We start from the raw sequence: 6157 nt of genomic DNA, 5'->3' as shown, positions 1-6157 counted from the left end.
ATTTGTTACCGATCTGATACCCAGTCGAYATATATTCACTAAGCTGGTCATGTGCTCGATATTMATGGGCACAGTCTGGTCATTGGGTTCACCAGCTGTCTACCTGTCCACATTTGCCCAACTATCCCATTGGAAAATGAGTCAACGATCGAGTGCACTATTAGTATCGGCAGTGGCCATTGCAACTGCCGGTGCACAACTTGTATCCATACCAGTGTCCAAATACCTGGGACCGTCGACCATAATGTTTCTATCGTTGGCACTGGTATTGGCGGCACAGTTACTCTATTTGTCACTATTAGATCAGTCACCRGTAGTCATGTGGACGGCCAGTGCACTGTTTGGTGTGGGTTGGGGTCCATTAAGCGGTTGTCTAATGAATTATATCGAACAGTCGACACCCTATACTGATATTGTCGGTATGTTTCTAGCATTTATAGCAAACCTACTGTATTTGCCAATGTATTATATTTTAGGCAAATTTATAACCAACTATCCMATGATWTTTGTCTATTATAATTTGGGAACAGTTTTGCTGGCAATTAGTTTATTAATTATATTAACAATGAAAATATGTAATAAATAATTTTTTAATTTTATTAAATATTTACAATTATTATTATTATTTTTGTTGTAGTTTTAAAAAATTATTTAATAATATTAACAAAAAACAACAACATTTATATAAATAATAATATTTTACACAAAACACTTTTAAAACAATACTACTGTATTAAATTGATAATATTATTTTATTATAATGCACTAATAATAATTTATGCAAAATATTTGCTTGATCATTTAAAATAATTCATAACATAGTTTTCAATTATAATATGTTTTATTTTCTTATTATTTTTTCTAGTTATTAAATTTAATAGTAAATATTTAAGTCAAAAAATTAAAATGTGATTTAATTTTATTTTTTAATTATTTTTATTTCAATTATTTACTAAATGTTTGTAATTTAAAAAAAATTATTCATAAAAATTACATAAAAATAGACATATTTTTTWAATTTGTGATTTAAACATATTAAATATTTAATTATTTTGTTAATTGTATTATTATTGTTTAAAATTATTTATTATTATTTGCAATAAAATAGTTAAATATTATTTTTAAGAAACTATATATATATATATATTTTTTTWAAAATGGCTAAACTATCCAAAACTTATTGTTATACAGTGTCACTGAGTTTATGTTTAATTACATTTATAGCCGTATGTATAGAAAAAATTGTTTTATTTATCATTATTATTATTTTTTTTTAAAAAATAAAATTAATAAATTACACATAATTTAAATTTTATCAACCCTAATCAGAAATTAGCTAGTTCAATGTTGGGCGCATCCATGACCGATATGCAACTATTGTACGGCATAAATCTAGCCGACCTGTCCACTGTACTGGTTATCAACAATATTATGATGATTATTGGATCAATAGGTTTTATTTTTTGRATAATTTTATTTTTTTTTATAAATTTAAAATTAATATTAAAATTTAGAAATACTTAACTTTTACAATGGTCAATAGATTTATTAATATAATAGTTATAGTTAATATAATTAATATAATAATAGATTATTAGTAATATATTGTAAATATATATTTTTTTATATTTAATTATTATTATTTTTRAAAAAAATAATAATAATATTGTTTTACATACAGTTGTTTYAATATTATTATATATCAGTACAATATAACTTATTTATTTTAATACAGTGTACTGGTATATTATTATTATTATTATGTAATATAAAAATATTTTAATTATATATAAAATAACTACAGTATAAACAATTATATTAAATAATTTTTATTTTTACATTTATAAACATAATATTTTTTTAAAAATCTAGCGGGACTGGTATCCAGCTATGTTAACAAACAATTGGTGTGCACTGTTAGCCTAATTATCTACGGTATAGCCAGCAGCCTGACAGCCAGTATGCCGTCCTATGGCTATCTACTACTTGTTCATATCATATCGGGATTGTTTCACGAAGGCTATCGACTAATCATCGATATCTGGATTATTGAACTCTGGACCCGACAGTGCGGCTCATACCTACAGGCACTGAGTTTTGCCGATTCGTTGGCCTCGATAGTCGGCCCGTTGATAGCCGAACCGTTTCTATCGGATCTGTCTATCGATAGTATCATTGACGACAACTACACAACAAATAGCACATTAAATATTAATAATAATAATCATAATAATAATACAAATATATATAATATAAATGAAACTAAAACCATATCTAAAATCTATATACCGTTCCTTATATGCGGTTCACTGACAGTAATTTCGGGGATATGTCTGGCCGTACTATACTTTATCAATGGCTACGAACCGAGACAACTGGTAGTACCAGATAAGGATATGGAGTCAGACTATATGGATGATCAAGTGGTGACGGATGATAACTRTGCCAAATATAGTACCACATTATGGACAAGTCTTAAGCTGAAACTCGCTGGAGAACTGGCACCTAATTCGCGTATACTATCCATAATAATCACCTGTTCAGTGGTAATGGGCTTGTTTTGGTCACTTGGTTCGCCATTCAGCTACCTGTCCACATTTGCCCAGCTATCCACTGTGCGGCTAACACAAAAAACATCAACATTTCTATTGGCCGTACTATCCATTGCTACGGCCATCAGTCAACTAGTATGCATACCAGTGTCAAAATATCTACCTGTCCGCTACATAATGTTTCTATCGTTAGCCCTAATACTRTTGGCACTGTTACTCATGATGTTTGCATTGGATCAGTCACCAATGATCATATGGTCGGCCAGTATAATGTTGGGCATAGGTAACGGTCCACTAAGCGGTTGTCTGATGAACTATATCGAGCGTATAACACCCTATACCGATATTGTCGGTATGTTTATAGCATTTATGGCTAATCTAATCTATTTGCCAATGTTTTACATACTGGGCAAATTTATGACTGCCTATCCCATGATATTTGTCTATTATAATTTAGTAACAGTTTTGTTGGCAATAGTATTGTTAATATATATCGATAAAATTTGCAAAAAATTGTAATTATTAAGTGGAAAAAAACAAAATAATTTAAATAGAAAAAAATTGTATAATAAAAAAATATAACTTAAAATGTTTACAAATGAGTATTAATACAATTAAATTTAATAAATAYAAAAAAWATTTTTTAATGRCTAGTAATAATTGAATAGTAATAATACTAMTACTGAAAAAAATAGATTAATAGTATTAAGTGAAAAAAAATAAAATAATTTAATAATATAAAAAATTGTATAAAAAAATATAACTTAAAATGTTTTACAAATGAGTATTAATATATAAATTTAATATTTAACTAAACTTTTTGAATAGTAATAATATTACTACTAAAAAATAAAAATTTTAAATAACATAATATTTATTTATAAAATTTTTTGTGGCTTAGTGGGGGGAGAGGGTTCAGTAGAGTGGTGCAAATAAATAGATTGAAACTCTTGGGAATTCCCGGTTAGGCGGGTCGGGGGGGGGGGGGGAGCAAAAAATATATGGATTTTTTATAGAAAACAATAAAAAGGAGTGAATTTATCATTTAAATAAACTGTATATATATATATATATATATATATATAGTTTATGCCACTTAAAAGTATAAATTTGAGTAATATTATGTAATGATTTAGCCAGGGTACTTTATATAACTTACCTAATATAAGRTTGACTGTATTAACTAAGTTACCTTGCTAAGCATAAAGTTAACTGTATATGATATTACTTAAAATTTAAACTTTTAATTAGCATTATCTGGTATATAAGTGCAGTTAAAGTTATATAACAACACACACACACACACACACAGTCAGTATGTTTTAAGTATAGGCGCTTTGCATTGAAGGTTACGCGTACTGATTATCATTGGCACCTGTAGTTTATTGACGACTCGGTGGCGCAACGGTAGCGCGTCTGACTCCAGATCAGAAGGTTGCGTGTTCAAATCACGTCCGGGTCAATTAAAACATTTTTTCGTAAATATTTTTTTTATTAATTAAAAATATTTTTGCACAACTTTTTTATTTGTTACTAAACTAGAGATATAAATTAATTTTTTATATGTATTTTTTTAAATAATAATAATAATAATTGATAGGTTTTTATATTTGCTATTAGTTTTATATAAACTATACAAGTTTTCAATCTCAGAGAGAGAGAGAGAGAGAGAGAGAGAGAGAGAGAGAGAGAAAAATTTAGAGAGAGAGAGTATATTGGATTTTTAAACAACAATTTTTTTACCAAATTTTAGTAAATCCCTAATAAATTCATTTTCAAAAAAAATCTCAAGTAATACCAACAAATTTTCCATAAATTCACTAAAAATAAAATCAATTAAAAATATTTTCTAAAAATATTTTCTCAAACTAATAATATGTATTTTTACTAAAATTTAGAAAATATGAAGTTTTGCATATATATATATATATATAATATACAACATATATAYAGTATAAGATAAAAACAACTACAATAATTACTTGTTTTAACTAAATTAATTATAATCATTAATTTTTAAAAAAATTAAATTAAAACTTTTAATATTCAAATAAATATTATGTTGTCAATTCAACAAAAACAAAAATACTAATATTGTACTTTATTTATTTACAAATAGGAAAATAAATAATAATAATAATAATACTGTCTGTCACAAAATAAACAATTAATTTTTTGAATATATATAGGTCATACGAAAACACTATTTAAAAAATTTAATTTTTAAAAAAATTATAGACAAACATGTGTACACTAATTGACTTAAATATAATAGTAGTTATATTTATTTATACTACAGTATATACAGTATATTAATCAATAAAAAAAACAAATTTAATAATTTAAAAAAAACAAATATTTGTATCATTACGTGTGGGCGACCAACTAAGCAAAGTCATCATTAATTAACTTAAATTATTATMAGTTTTCATTACTAATATAATTGATTTAATAATAATAACACGTGTATTATTTTTATTTTAATTGTATAAATAGTCGCATTAATAAATTTATATTGTATTTTTTTTGATTATATTGTTCTTATATTTACTGTATTTTAGTAATATAACTAAATTTTAAATATTTTATAATATAACTAACATTCAATACTATATATATATATGTTTATTACACTTTATGTGCAGTTACTTTGTTGTAAATTGTTTTGTTAAGTTATTCATATGATAATTAAAAAAATAGATATATAAAATACATGAAATTTTTGTTAAATATTTTTATATTATTATTATTACTACTACTAATACTACTATTATTATTTAACTTATAATTGTAACAAATTAAATTATTTAAACTATTATTATTATTATTAAAATGGAAAAACAAATATCTGTTTGATTAAAAAATTAGTTTTAACTTACAATTCACAACATATGTATGACCAGATACTCTGGTGACTAACCGGACGGTACCGTTTCGACTCAATACTTGAGTCCTCATCAGCGGTCTATGACTGTCCTCTCAAAGAGAGAGACAGCTTTTAGTCTACTATTTTGGTATTCATGGGAAGGGAGAGTCATGTGTTTATTTGTTTTATATGTTATAAATTAAGTGATATTTTTTAACAATTTTTGTTTCAAACAAATGTAAATTAAAACTATATTTACAATTTAACTTGTATTCATTTATATGCCATAGAAACTGGCCTATATCTAGGCCAGTTTCTATAGCATAAATATATATTTTATTAATAAATTTTATTTAATTAATTCAAAATATTGATTGGGTATATTAGTTTGAGAATTATGTTGGTCATTCATAATTGGGTTATTATTCAATTTATTAGCTTGAATGTCCCACATTTCTAAAAACTTTCTGGCACTAGTATTATAATTTTGATAAATTATTTTGGGATTTGAAAAATTAATATTATGATTGAAATCAATTGAATGGTCCGCAACATTAGATTTATAATTAATACTATTTAAAGCTTTTTTATGCTCATCAATTCTTTTATATAATTTTCTTTTTGTTGTTCCTATATACTTATTAGGACAATTATTACACATTAAATTATATACTACATTTGATTTATTATTAATGTCATATGATGGCTTATTATTTTTAAAAATACTTTTTAAATTATT

The 6157-nt window shown here is 24.9% G+C and overlaps 1 non-coding gene across 1 annotated transcript; it reads left to right on the top strand.

Moving 5' to 3' along the window:
* Positions 1–3942: 3942 nt before the first annotated feature.
* Positions 3943–4014, top strand: Trnaw-cca (transfer RNA tryptophan (anticodon CCA)). The gene has a single exon. It is a non-coding gene; the product is annotated as a tRNA-Trp (tRNA).
* Positions 4015–6157: the final 2143 nt, after the last annotated feature.

Source organism: Oppia nitens, unplaced genomic scaffold (assembly GCF_028296485.1).
Source record: "Oppia nitens isolate AA-2021 unplaced genomic scaffold, nextdenovo-longstitch-racon4-pilon3 scaffold15_pilon_pilon_pilon, whole genome shotgun sequence".
Taxonomy (NCBI): Eukaryota; Metazoa; Arthropoda; class Arachnida; order Sarcoptiformes; family Oppiidae; genus Oppia; species Oppia nitens.
Note: the sequence above shows the minus strand (reverse complement) of the source record. Positions and strands in the feature narration are given on the sequence as shown.